Here is a 15,405-nt window from a genome sequence, read left to right on the forward strand (position 1 = left end):
AAGTCTGGGATAATGACCATTTTAGGCCCAATATGCACTGGGAAAGATACTTACATGTATCCATGGTATCTCTTATATGCATGGCTTCAGTCGTGTCTGACTCTTTGCAACCCTATGGACTGTGTAGCATATCAGATTCCTCTGTCCATGAGATTCTCCAGGCAAGTATGCTGGAGTGGGTTGCCATTCCCTTCTCCAGGGAATCTCCCAAGCCAGGGATCAAACCCACATCTCTTATGTCTCCCACATTTGCCACTAGTACCACCTGGGATCATTATTATTAAAAATCTTTCAAGTTGGAAAGTTTGCCAGTATTTTGAATATTTTCTAACAGAATAATTCCTGTGATCTCTCTCCATTGAGTAGACGGTGGACCTTAAATACAGTTGTGCCCTAGTAAATGCTTAACAATTGACTGTCCAGGAAAAAAAAACAACAAATCAAAACAAAACCCTAATTTGTAGTATTTGTTAATTTTCTTGATGTAAATACTTGTAGTATGATCACTTTCAAGCTATCAACATAAAGTCAACTGGTTTGCAAATTTTCTGAAAATTTAACAGTTGTTGTGAGTTGGTTAAGCCAATTCCAGCATACCACTGCAAGATTTCATAAAGCAGATATGAGATAACATCCTGGATATTAACCTAATGAGCAATAGTCAGATCGAGAAAAGATAATAAATCGCTTCATGTAAGGTTCTTTATTCATGTGTTAGTTACATAATACCTAGGGACTTTGCAGGATCTGAGTAAACCCATTGAGTTGCTATATGACATCTGTCTGTGGTAGTTAAATAGAGCTGTGGTTTAGTGAGCAAAATAACATACTTGAAAGCAAAAGCTAGATTTTACTTAATATTGTATGGTTTACAGATAGTGTGACCTCCAACAAGTCACATAATCTCTTCGGACTTTATTTTCCTCATTTATAAAATGAAAATAAAAAATGCCTACTTCACAGAAATATGAATTGTATTAGGGTTAAGTAATTGTCGTAATAGCACCTAGCACAGTCCGTGGCACATTTATAGCATTAAATGTTTATTTGGGACATTTTATGTTTTTAAGAAAAAATATGATTGTTAGCTCCATGAAGGGAGGAGATTTTTTTTTCCTGTTGTGTTTACTGCTGTATGTTCAGCACCTGGAATAATATGTAGTATATAGTAGGTAGCCAGTAGTTATCTGTATAGTAAATGAATCGTCAAATGTGCAGGAGATGCTAGAATTATCTTTCCCAGACTAGCACTGGTACCATCATAATGTCGCTAAAGAAGAGACAAATAGTCTGTATAACTATTATATAGACATAATAGTCATAGGTTGTTATTGGAAATACAGTCTTCAGCCATCACAGCTCCCCTCTGCCTGCTGTTCCATCTTATTCTTCCTGTCTCATCAGCCTCCTTTTCCTTTTCCTCCCCCATTCACCTGACTTTTGAATCTGGAGTCCCATGTCCCAGCCGGTGAGTTGGGACACTAACTTAGACCCTGGGCATGACACCAGAATTTGAGGTTGAAACGGGGCTTTGTCTGCCTCAGTTTCTCTGTCTATTGAAATCTTTCCATGGCTGTGAGAGAAAAATCAACTAAAACTAAGCAGCAAATGGTAACTTATTTGTTTAAAAAGTTGGAAAATCCAAAGAAAAAGCTAGGTAGCGTCAAAGCCCACTGGATTCAGAGCTAACACTGTCGTTTGGCTTCTCTCTGCTGCTCAGCTGTGACTTCTGTTATTCAGATTTCCATCTTCAGCTCTGCAAGGTGGCTGCAACAGCAGTCTCAGGCTCACCTTGTTAGGGCACCAGGTCCTGCAGCAGAAAGTCTGCTTTCCTGGAAGCTGAAACAGGTTTAAGGGGTCCCAGATCAAAGGTTTCTAGGCCCTCATGGTCTGCGTTGTGTCATAGCCCATCCCTGGAGGTCACACCTGAGACAGGGAGTGTGAGGCAAGGTGACTGTTAATAACCATTCGCACCCCCTGGATCTGGCAGCAGGGTTAGCTGCACCTCAGACATGTAGACCAAGGTGGGAGGTGGATCCCCAAGCACAATGAGTACTGGTAAACTCCAAAGAGGGAACCACAATAACAAATAGCAATCCTTTCTCCCCACCGTGAGCAAACTAAGACATCTAAACCCCCTTTATTCCGGAAATTGTGTGATCGAGTGTACTCCCTCACTAGAGAATGTCTAGTCTGTATGCCATTCCTGTTGTTTTATTTTTTAAGTAAGAAGTTTTTCATTTATTTAAAAGTGTCACATAGAAATTAATAGAAATTCAAACAATACAAAGATACATACAGTGAAAAGTAAGCTTCCCTTCTTTCTATGATCCCTCTCCTCCCCAGAGAGAAGCACTGCTTTGAATTTCTTTGGGTAAGCTTCCAAAAATACTCCATGCATACACAAGTCTATGTGTATATATGTTTATGTGTGTAAGCACCACTTGTATCCAAATACATGTAAACTATACAACATATTCATCTATACACACGCTTATATTCTGTTAACCTCTAAAACAATCTGCTTCTTGCTTTTTTCACTTAATGAGCTTGGTAGGACATTCCTCAGCAGCTTATAGATTTCTAAGGAAGTGATATAGCAAAATGATTAGTAGCAGACTCTAGAGCACACTGCCTTGGGCTCAAATCCAACTCTGCCCCTTATTAGTTGTTTAATCTTGAACAACTTGGTTAACCTGTCTGCACCTGTAAAAGGGGAAGGTTAAGAGTCCTTACCTCCCAGGGTTGTTGGAAAGATTAAAATGGGTTAGTATATGTAAAGAGCAGTGCCCAACACATGGTAAGTGCTCTGTGAATGTCAGCTTTGGGGACCTACCTTATTCGTGGTAAGGCATTTCATTCATCATACACTGCTCCTCACACTGCTTTTGTACATGTACGATCTTTTGTAGTCTCTGAATCTGTGTGCTTTCCTTTCTCCTGGCAAAGACAAGCTCAAAAAGCCTACCTGCCCTGATAATCCTACTTGATCCTGCTTTCTCTCTGACTCCAGGGTCTTTATATTTTTAAAATGTATTTTGTTATTAACTTGACTTTTAATAGCCATGAAGTTTTTTCTATGAGTGTTCTTTATGAATTGTGGGGATGTTTTGTCCTGAATTTAATTTTATCTCGTTGGAATATCATTTCAGCTCCTTGTCATGTAATTTATTTCTTATGTAGTTTTCTGACACATTTATCAGTAATCACTCTTTCAGAAATCTGCCTGATTTGCCCCCACTTCTCCAGCTGAGTTAGTTGACCTCTGAGTGTTTCTCCTTAATCAGCCCGTGAAATCTTTGAATGCATCCACTACTGTTCCTCATATTTATTTAGTTACTTGCTTACATGCCTGTCTCCCTACCTCTAGAACTTATTTCTTGAGAACAGGCACAATGTCTTATTTCTTCATGATATTTTTATTTTGGGAGATGTACAACAAATATTTACTGAATTAAACAGTTCTTTTTCATTCTTTGGGTAGTCAATTGTTCCTCACTAATTAGAAGCTTAACTAGAAGTAGAAAAAGTTAGCTTGTTTAGTTAAAAAATGTTTAGTTAAAACTTGACCAAGAAGAGTTTCTTTCTCCATTTCCTCCATCTTATCCCTTTATGTAACATAGATATGCTGATGACTCCAAATTCTTTTATCTAGCCTAGACTTCTACTCTGAAATCTAGGCTCCAGGCTTAGTTGCTTGATTGACATCATTTGGATATCTGGCAGAGTTAACAAACTGAATTCTGAATCTTCCCTACCAATCTACTCCTCCTAATATCTCTCCTTTCTCAGGAAATGGCAGCTCCATCCTTCCAGTTACTCAGGTCAGAAACCTTGGAGTTATCCCGAACTACTCTCTTCCTCTCACACCCCACATCTAACCCATCAGGTCATCCTACTGGCTGTGCCTTCAAAACAAGCTACCATCCTTAACATCTTTTTCCAGTGGTTTTAGCTTCCTTGGATGATTCTTTGGTGAATCAATTGTTATCAGTAGTTGATGATTACAAATTTGTGATTGTATATTTATATCATTTTTTTCATTTTTGTTATAGAAATTTTGTTAGTTGGAATTCTCTGCTTAAAAAGAAATTCTGTTTAAAAAAAACAAAAACAATCTCTGTTCTTCACATTCCTTTAAAAACTTAAAGTTTCTCTATATACTCATGGATTTTTGTGTTGTTGTTGTTATTCACTGTATTATAAGCCACTCCTGTCATTATTTATTTTGATGTTAAATTGTCTGACTCTTAGCCAGTAGGAGTCTTTCATGCTAGCTTCTATATCCTTTTGATATGTCCCCACTCGATTTTGAATATTTCCCTATTTATAAAATAATATGATACTCTCAGTTCATCTTATACTTTTCCTACCCCAGTCCTGTAATCAGCCATCTCTCCAAGAAGCCCTGGTTCCTTTTATTGGAGAAATTTCTTCCAGTCTGTTTCATTAGGTAGAGCAAGAAAACTGTGTTTTTGTTTGATGTTTTTAATCTTGAATTCATACTGATACCTTTTAATTCCAGTCTGACATCATGGGCTTCTTCCCTTCTTCCTCTGTTCCATATTTGTATTGTCTTTCTCCAATAATGAAAACCCTAGTTGCCAATGATATCAGCATACCCACTCAGTTTGCTCGGGGACCACAGCCTTGTCTAATTCAGTGAAACTAAGCCATACCGTGTGGGGTCACCCAAGACGGACGGGTCATGGTGGAGAGGTCTGACAGAATGTGGTCCACTGGAGAAGGGAATGGCAAACCACTTTAGTATTCTTGCCTTGAGAACCCCATGAACAGTGTGAAAAGGCAAAAAGAGAGGACACTGAAAGATGAACTCCCCAGGTTGGTAGGTGCCCAATATGCTACTGGAGATCAGTGGAGAAATAACTCCAGAAAGAATGAAGGGATGGAACCAAAGCAAAAGCAATACCCAGTTGTGGATGTGACTGGTGATAGAAGCAAGGTCTGATGCTGTAAAGAGCAATATTGCATAGGAACCTGGAATGTTAGGTCCATGAATCAGGCAAATTGGAAGTGATCAAACAGGAGATGGCAAGAGTGAACGTCGACATTCTAGGAATCAGCGAACTAAGATGGACTGGAATGGGTGAATTTAACTCAGATGACCATTACGTCTACTACTGTGGGCAGGAATCTCTTGGAAGAAATGGAGTAGCCATCATGGTCAACAAAAGAGTCCGAAATGCAGTACTTGGATGCAGTCTCAAAAACAACAGAATGATCTCTGTTCGTTTCCAAGGCAAACCATTCAATATCACAGTAATCCAAGCCTGTGCCCCAACCAGTAATGCTGAAGAAGCTGATGTTGAACGATTCTATGAAGACCTACAAAACCTTTTAGAACTAACACCCAAAAAAGATGTCCTTTTCATTATAGGGGACTGGAATGCAAAAGTAGGAAGTCAAGAAACACCTGGAGTAACAGGCAGATTTGTTCCTTGGAGTACAGAATGAAGCAGGGCAAAGGCTAATAGAGTTTTGCCAAGAGAACGCACTGGTCATAGCAAACACCCTCTTCCAACAACACAAGAGAAGACTCTACACATGGACATCACCATATGGTGAACACCGAAATCAGATTGATTATATTCTTTGCAGCCAAAGATGGAGAAGCTCTATACAGTCAGCAAAAACAAGACCAGGAGCTGACTGTGGCTCAGATCATGAACTCCTTATTGCCAAATTCAGACTGAAATTGAAGAAAGTAGGGAAAACCACTTGACCATTCAGGTATGACCTAAATCAAATCCGTTATGATTATCCAGTGGAAGTGAGAAATAGATTTAAGGGACTAGATCTGATAGACAGTGCCTGATGAACTATGGACAGAGGTTCGTAACATTGTACAGGAGACAGGGATCAAGACCATCCCCATGGAAAAGAAATGCAAAAAAGCAAAATGGCTGTCTGAGGAGGCCTTATAAATAGCTGTGAAAAGAAGAGAAGCGAAAAGCAAAGGAGAAAAGGAAAGATATTCCCATTTGAATGCAGAGTTCCAAAGAATAGCAAGGAGAGATAAGAAAGCCTTCCTCAGTGATCAATGCAAAGAAATCGAGGAAAACAACAGAATGGGAAAGACTAGAGATCTCTTCAAGTAAATTAGAGATACCAAGGGAACATTTCATGCAAAGATGGGCTCAATAAAGGACAGAAATGGTACGGACCTAACAGAAGCAGAAGATATTAAGAAGAGGTGGCAAGAATACACCGAAGAACTGTACAAAAAATATCTTCATGACACAGATAATCACGATGGTGTGATCACTCACCTAGAGCCAGACATCCTGGAATGTGAGTCAAGTGGGCCTTAGAAAGCATCACTAGGAACAAAGCTAGTGGAGGTGATGGAATTCCAGTTGAGCTATTTCAAATCCTGAAAGATAATGCTGTGAAAGTGCTGCACTCGATATGCCAGCAAATTTGGAAAATTCAGCAGTGGCCACAGGACTGGAAAGGGTCAGTTTTCATCCCAATCCCAAAGAAAGGCAATGCCAAAGAATGCTCAAACTACCACACAATTGCACTCATCTCACACGCTAGTAAAGTAATGCTCAAAATTCTCCAAGCCAGTCTTCAGCAATATGAATTCTCCAAGCCAGTCTTCAGCAATATGTGAACCGTGAACTTCCAGGTGTTCAAGCTGGCTTTAGAAAAGACAGAGGAACCACAGATCAAATTGCCAACATCTGCTGGATCATTGAAAAAGCAAGAGAGTTCCAGAAAAACATCTATTTCTGCTTTATTGACTATGCCAAAGCCTTTGACTGTGTGGATCACAATAAACTGTGGAAAACTCTGAAAGAGATGGAATCCCAGACCACCTGACCTGCCTCTTGAGAACCCTGTATGCAGGTCAGGAAGCAACAGTTAGAACTGGACATGGAACAACACACTGGTTCCAAATAGGAAAAGGAGTATGTCAAGGCTGTATACTGTCACCTTGCTTATTTAATTTATATGCAGAGTACATCATGACAAACGCTGGGCTGGATGAAGCCCAAGCTGGAATCAAGATTGTTGGGAGAAATATCAATAACCTCAGATATGCAGATGACACCACCCTTATGGCAGAAAGTGAAGAAGAACTAAAGAGCCTCTTAATGGAAGTGAAAGAGGATGGGACCAGATGCCATGATGAAAGTGAGAGAGGAGAGTGAAAAAGTTGGCTTAAAGCTCAACATTCAGAAAACTAACATCATGGCATCTGGTCCCATCACTTCATGAGAAATAGATGGGGAAACAGTGGAAACAGTGTCAGACTGTATTTTTTGGGGGGGGCTCCAAAATCACTGCAGATGGTGATTGCAATCATGAAATTAAAAAGAAGCTTACTCCTTGCAAGGAAAATTATGACCAACCTAGGAAGCATATTAAAAAGCAGAGACATTACTTTGCCAACAAAGGTCTATCTAGTCAAGGCTATGGTTTTTCCAGTAGTCATGTATGAATGTGGGAGTTGGACTGTGAAGAAAGCTGAGCGCCGAAGAATTGGTGCTTTTGAACTGTGGTGTTGGAGAAGACTCTTGAGAGTCCCTTGGACTGCAAGGAGATCCAACCAGTTTATCCTAAAGGAAATCATTCCTGGGTGTTCATTGGAAGGACTGATGTTGAAGCTGAAACTCCAATACTTTGGCCACCTGATGCGAAGAGTTGACTCATTGGAAAAGACCCTGATGCTGGGAAGGATTAGGTGCAGGAGGAGAAGGGGATGACAGAGGATGAGATGGCTGGATGGCATCACCAACTCGATGGCCATGCGTTTGGGTGAACTCTGGGAGTTGGTGAAGGACAGGGAGGCCTGGCGTGCTGCGATTCATGGGGTCGCTAAGAGTCTGACACGACTGAGTGACTGAACTGAACTTGATACATACAGAATAGCTTCGGAATTGCTATACCAATATCAGTACTAGGTATGAACTTACTAAATATACAGTTGTCTCTTTTTTACAGTTCTTCTGACCTTCAAATATATTCAAAAGAGGGTAGTCTTCAGAGTAATATGTTCAAAAACTCTTAGGATAATTTTTCCTTCTATGTAGCTACAGTGCCATTAGAAATATATTTAGTCAATTTTTTTGTTTTTGTTCAGTTTCAGGGATTTCCCATCTACTGATTTATTTTTTAAATATCAATATTTATCAGTCTCATAATATTTATATGAGATTAACCACCCTCTAGAAGTCATTATAACATCATTGTTTTATTACTTTTTAAAATAGTAATATAGAAAAGGGATCGGTCAGAGCCTTGATTTAAATTGTATTCTGGATTTTTAGTTCAGAAACCTGAATCCATCTAAGCCTAGAACATTCCATTTGTAGATTTTGAAGTCTCCTTGGCCTTCCTCCTTTCATCATATTCATGGAGCACATGTCTTGTCTAGTGCACACATGTGCCAGGCACGGTGCTGAGCTCTGTGGTCACATGCTCAAATGTGATCATCTCTGCTCCCAGACTTATATGAACAGACAGGGAACAGTTCATACAGGTACATACAAGATGATGATACAAGTCTTACTCAGGATTCGCTGGAGGAGTGCCTCCTCAAAGGATGTTCTGGTGTGTGTGTGTAGGTAGGTAGGTAGGTTTGTAGGGGTAGAGGGAAGTGCACCTTTACTTGAGATCACCTCCTGGCTAGGTAGTCTCAACTTCTGTTTTTGATAGAATGCTCATGGCATTTGAAAGATGCATTTTCAAACTAGAGGCCAGAGAGCTGGGTATCCATTTCAGGCACCTTAGTAAGAACAAATCACACCAGACATATCTCAGTGTTTTCTTTGGCAGGTTTTCTGGGATGGTGTAATACTGAGATGTTGGAGATCTCTGGTTTGGTACTTAGGGGTTAACAGTATTTCTCATGTTGGTGACGTCAACCTGGAGGGATATTGCTAGCCTCGAATCTTTCTGCAGCTACTTCAGGGTATTTTATCATTGTCTTCAATGGATGTTTTATCAAATTTGCGGTGACATGGAGTGATAGATAACAAATAATTTAAGTTCAAATTCATTTTGAAAAGCTGAGGCAAAGAGCTACATTCTTTTTTAATATAAAATTTGTTTATTACTTTGAGTTTTAAAATTCAGAAATATATTTCAGCATCCATATCTCCATCAAAACAAAGAGCTTTCTTTTTGTTGTCATGTCACTTTTTTAAAAAAATTATTTTTAATTGAAGGATAATTGCTTTACAATATTGTGTTGATTTCTGCCATACATCAACATGAACATCAATAGGAATACATATGTCCCCTCCCTCTTGGCCCTCCCACCCCCTCCCACCCTTCCAGGTTGTCACAGAGCACCAGTTTGAGCTTCCTGAGTCATACAGCAAATTCCCACTGGCTATCTGCTTTACATGTGGTTTGTATGTTTCCATGTTACTCTCTCCATTCATCCCACCCTCTCCTAGGGCTAACTTCTTAGGCAATGCTATTTTAAAAAGCTGAATGCCTCCAGAAAACAAATTTCTACAAGTACAGGGTGGAAGGGATATGCATGCAAAGAAATATAGACGTTTTAGTTAATAATGGACTCAACATGAACCAACAATGTGATATGACAGCCAAACAAGTAATTGCACATTAGGCTTCCTTAATAGAAGGGTAGTATTTAAGACCAGACAGTGGTCTCACTCTTGCACCAGGAAAACTGTGTACACTGTTGGGCACCACCGTTGAGGAGAAATAAAAACCAACTTGAGTGTGTTCAGAGCAGAATGGTGACCGAACCTGAACCTTCCTCAAAGTGAGGTAGTCACTGATCATAAGAATACTTATAGCCTGGCAAATTTGGTTGTTTTCGAATGTTTGGATGGCTGTCATAGGAGAGAAGGATGAGATATGTCCCGTCTGTCACAAGAAGATGCAATAAAAAGCACTGGGTAGAGCCCTGGGAGACAGAGGGTTCAGTTGTTACTGAGAGTCAGAGCTGCCTGAGGATGGAATGTATAGCCTCAGGGTGAAGTTAATTATCATTGGACTGGCTCAAAAATAAGCTAAAATACTACAGGGCAAGGAAGCTACCTTATGTTAAGTGCTTAATGAGAAGTAGATCCCTTTTTTATACCTTTCAAAAGGTTTTTTACTTAATAAATTGTACTTCATAATAAGGGAAAAATCAAGATTTGATTGTAGGGAAGTTATTTTCTGGCAAATCTCTAATAAAAGTAACAGAAATTAATCGCTTGCAGAACATTTTATCTAAGTATAAAAGTATATGATTTATTTCATATACTTTGCGTTTTAGTCTGCATAGGCTGAACAATATAAAGTTATCACATGGGAGGGTTGTTAGCAGGTTTAAAGTACTATCATTTTTCCAGATTGCTGGCTGATGTTATCCTCAACCATATTAGAAATTTTGGTGTTTCTCCCTTCCTCCTTTTGCTTACATCATAGTATGTAGATGGTACAATATGTTGGTTAACCTCAGTCTGACACTTAGATCGTGTTTTCTCTTTTGCCCCATCAGTGTCTGGGATGTAAATTAACCAATAAATGACAAGAAGAAATCAGACAGAGAAAATTTCCCATTTCTACTCACTTGTAATTCTCCTAATTTTGTAGGGGTTTTCCACAGGAAATCACAGAAGAATAGCTGAAATGCTTTATCTTATGTACTTTTCTTCTGAAGGAGCAGTTAATTGTCTTCTTCGCAGAGTGGTCTAAATTCTCATACCAGGCAGCTGTATTTACTTCAGTACAAATTAAATTCTCTGCTAAATGATGTCTCTAAGTACTTTCAATCATTAAGAGCCAAATTATTTAGTTACTTCTCTATGCAGTGGATTTCAGTGATATGATGGGTTTTCTAAGCAAAAAAACATGAGGATAATTATATGTCTTTAAACAGAAAGAAATCAGTGATATTTAATTCCAAGTAAATTTGAATATCACAGAACCAGAGGATACTCTTAATTATCTCAAATTAGGTTTGTATCAAAGACAATGTGCTGAGAGACTTTAGGCTATTTTAAAAGACTGTTTAAAACTTATATTAATAATTTTTATCTTCAAAGAATAAATCCCCCAATTAAAATCTTTATTTTGCGCATACTTCAGCCATACCTTACATGTTATCTAATCCTAGTTATTTTTATGTAGTTTGTAAGAATTAAAAAAAAAAACTTTGTAGATTAAAAGTTTTCATTCTGTCTTTGTTTGGCTTGTAGATTTCTCTCCCACCCCCTACTTGTGTAATCAAAGCATTTTTTGACCTATCCTCAGAAAAGGCAGCCCTTTATTATCAGGGTTTAACTACCCAGGGCAGTGCCCTCCTTGGATTTACTGAAATTAAATGCTTTGGTTACTCAATTTCAGTTTTAATGAGAAAAGTTGAAATCTTTGCCTAACATAAAGGTTTTTCTTTGTCTCTAAATTTTGATTTTCCATGCTATCAGAGGCCCCATTACAACAGGTAATTTGAGTGTTGATTGTATGTTTTTTCAGTTTGTAATTGTGTTAAATGTGTCTAAAATGTTCACAGTTTTAAAAATTAAGCTTACCATTAGGATCCTTCCAACTCAGAAATTCTGTGGTTTTAACCTTTTATTTTATTTTTTGAAATATTTCAGTTTGAAAATGTGATCTTTGCTTGTTGTCCTGTGTGCCCTCCCCATATATACATATATATACACACACATATGTATATATGTATATATATGACTAGGAATCATAGAATTTTAGAGCTGGAAGATGTATTAGATGTTATCTTGTGATTCTACACATGAAGAATTCAGAAGCCCAAAGAGGCTCGGGGACTAACACAAGGTCATAGCAGTAACTGGCAGCTGGAACTCTGGCCACTTAACTGGAGCACTAAAAATTAACTCACGTGTTTTTAATCTGAAAATGTTCAGACTTCTGGAGAATATTCTTCTACAAATCTAAGAATCTGAGGTATTCTTTTGCAAATTTAAGAATGTTAAAGCATTTATATTAAGCACGATTTATTATTAAATTCTATAAGCAGTACTGTCATGCCTGTTGTTTTCTCCAAACCTGGAATCACACTTGAAAATAAATTACAACTTGGGGTAGGTTAAAGCGTCTGGATTTTACACTCCTGGGGTATTTTTCAGTGACTTAGAAGCATAAACTGATGCTGCCAAGTTAGGCCTGTTTTCAAGTGGAAGGATTGCTGATGGGGAAAGCTCCCCTTGTGCAGCTGCCCTGGCAGTCGAGCTGGGATGATGAACATGAGATCAGCTCTCCAGATTACCTGGGACCTGTGCCAAGACAGCACTTCCCCTCCTCCCGGCCTTACATCTAATTTACCTGGAACCCACCTCTGATGGTTGTCTTCTGCCCATCCTGCCGCCTTAGCCAAACCCCAGCACCATTGATGAATTGTATGTCAGGGTTAAATACTCACTGAGAATTGAATGTATAGAAATTAAAGATGTTTTTAGGCTTCCCATGTAGGGAAGTGGTAAAGAATCTGCCTGTGCAGGAGACACAAAAGACATGAGTTTGATCCCTGAGTCAGGAACATCCCTTGGAGAAGGGAGTGGCTACCCACTTCAGTATTCTTGACTGTCCATGGGAAGTTCAATGGTCCCATGGACAGAGGAGCCTGGCGGCCCATAAGGTTGCAAAATAGTCAGACACAACTGAGTACTCACAACACACACACACACACAGATGTGTTAGCACCTGTGAAGCCAGTCTGTCTGTATATGGAAGTTAGTTTTCTCGGTGGAGTACAAGTACTTCAAAAAATAATCCTCTTAGAAATAAAAATAGTGCCAGGGTTAGGTCTTCCTAATTGTGGTTTCAAGCCAAGAAGTCAGAAGAATTTCCAAGTTAATTGACTCCATGCACTCACTTTTTGCTAGGGATTTTTAGAAACTTCTCAGGGTAATTCCTCACAGTTGTAGTAGAGACATGACCTGTGTCATGTGAGTATAACCCTTCAACAGATCTTAAGGCAATATGGCCTGGTGGGCTCTGCTGTCCGCATCCTTACCTAATATGGCCTGGGAGGTGTTAACCACTTGGCGTTCCCTCCTCCTCAGAGTAGCCTGGAGCCAGTGATGTATTCAGTCATGAATTTTTTGAGCAAATACTGATTAGTTTCATCCTGGGGGTTGGGGAAATAGAAGAACTTGACAATGCCTTAATCCTAAAAAACCAATCAGTTTAATGGAGGAACTAAGATATGGCCTTAAATATCTGAAATATAATATTGTTTGTTTGTTTAATTTTAAATTAGTTTATTTATCTGTTTTTTAACTTTACAATATTGTATTGGTTTTGCCATACACTGACATGAATTCACCATGGGTGTACATGTTTTCCCCTTCCAGAACCCCCCTTCCACCTCCCTCCCCATCCCATCCCTCCGAGTCATCCCAGCGCACCAGCCCCAAGCACCCTGTATCATGCATCAAATCTGGACAGGCAATTCATTTCACATATGATAATTTACATGCTTCAACGCCATTCTCCCATATCATTTGTTTTATTCACCATTATAGAACCAGCACCTATAGCTGCCATGTAGGAATTGCTGAATAAAGCAGTATTTTTCCGATGAAAGAGTGAATGACCTCATAGCCTTAAGGTAGAAGAGCCGGCTAGTTGGAGTGGGCAGAGAAGACTTCAAGGCAGAGTGATTATGGTAAAGATTAGAGATGGACCAAGGGCTGATCTCTGACAAATCTCCTTTTGAGGAGAAAGAGTGCTTTAGCAGCAGTGTCTAATGCAGTGAGAAGGGGACATTTTGAGGAGGGAATGTAACCCGTCCTAGGCTTCAGAGAGGTCAAGTGGGATGAAGAACAAGAAATGACTGATGAGTTTGGAAACATGGAGTAGATCATGACCTTTAGGCACTTATTTATTTAGGCATAGAAAGATTAATTAAATTGCAAAGGTACTACTGCTATGCGGGAGACCTGGGTTGGGAAGATCCTCTGGAGAAGGAAATGGCAACCCACTCCAGTACTGTTGCCTGGAAAATCCCATGGACAGAGGAGCCTGGTAGGCTACAGTCCATGGGGTCGCAAAGAGTCAGACACGACTGAGTAACTTCACTTTCACTTTTCAAAGGTACTGCAGATTAAGTTGGAGTTTCAGCATTGGTGATTAGAGCTTTTCTTGCATACTTGATAAGAAAAAAAAAAGAATGGCACTCAAGCAGGTATAAGTACTTTTTAAGAACATTTCTTGTTGAATTATGGAGAAGATCAAATGAAAGAATGGTTCTGTATTTCTTACTGTAGGGCCTGGCCCATAGATTTCAATAAATGCTAGCCTGTACAGTTGTCATCATCATTATCAGGAAATGCTTTGTTCAGAATTAAGGGAGAAGAAAGTATATGGTTTGTGGACTAAGAGTAAGAGTCCTTTGGAGAGGGAAGAAGAAGCGTGATTTAAGGAGATCTTGAGTAAGTATGATGTTAAGTGCAAAAACAGAGTGGTAAAACCTAGAAAAGGGAACAAACCTACATTTCTCTGAATTCGGAGCAGATATGCAAAGTAATAGGGAGATTTTGCTCCTGGGTGGCAGACAGTAAGGAGAAGAGAGGTTGGAGAGCCTGACATGCAATGCTGTCTACCTTCTCATTAAATTCAGAGGAAGTCTCCTGCTGATGTCTACTTATGACATGAAGGGACAAAATCAGAGTCACTATCATATGCTCTGCATCTGCTGTGAATCAAGTGCTGCATTAGATGCTGTAAACTGCTTCCTTTAATACTTGTGAAAAGTCAGACATTAGGGATTTGTATTCACGTTTTACAGATGAGAAAACACGTCAGAAGGTCAAGTAACTTACCCAGGGTGGCATAGCTAGGAGAGGGAGGAGCCAGGATTCAGAGCCCTGTCCTTCAGACTCCACAGCCTGTGCTCTTTATTGAAAGGGAGCCCACTGGTTTGCTATCTTGTAGATGCAGACCTGCACAGCTTTACGATAAGGTTCTGTAGGCTGTTTATTCCTGTCAGTCACCACAGTGAGTATCAAAGAAAGGCCCTGCTTATTTGGGGAGTGCGTGACTGTGAAACTGGGGTGAACCAGAGATGTGAATTCTGGATCCCTGAGTGCCATAGTACGGCGTGGAATTAGAGTGAGTTTAGACTCCTCGGTACACCAGGAGAATGCCTTACAGGCACCAGCAGATAGGGTGGGAGGAGGGATGTCCAGGAGGATGTCTTGGACTCTAAGAGGAGCGCTGCTACCTTATTTTCCAACAAGAGGATCAAAGAGTTACCTTCCCTTCTTTCCCACAGCTGCCCGTCCCTGCCCCTCAGCAGTTAGAGTCCTATGACCACACTGCAGGTCCAGAGCCCACACCCCAACACCCTTCTATCTACTTAGGCTAATGTTATGTCCTGATGTAAATAATCACATTCTCATTTAAATAGCCTATTGAGAGGGTGCACCA

General features: G+C 39.6%; 1 protein-coding gene across 2 annotated transcripts in view; it reads left to right on the forward strand.

The window, feature by feature from the left end:
* NFKB1 (nuclear factor kappa B subunit 1) overlaps positions 1–15,405 on the forward strand; it is a 124,432-nt gene that overhangs the window by 47,083 nt on the left and 61,944 nt on the right. The gene's annotated exons all lie outside the window — the stretch shown is intronic.

The sequence above is a fragment of the Giraffa tippelskirchi genome, chromosome 1 (genome assembly GCF_054371585.1).
Source record: "Giraffa tippelskirchi isolate mGirTip1 chromosome 1, T2T-mGirTip1v1.2.pri, whole genome shotgun sequence".
Classification (NCBI taxonomy): Eukaryota; Metazoa; Chordata; class Mammalia; order Artiodactyla; family Giraffidae; genus Giraffa; species Giraffa tippelskirchi.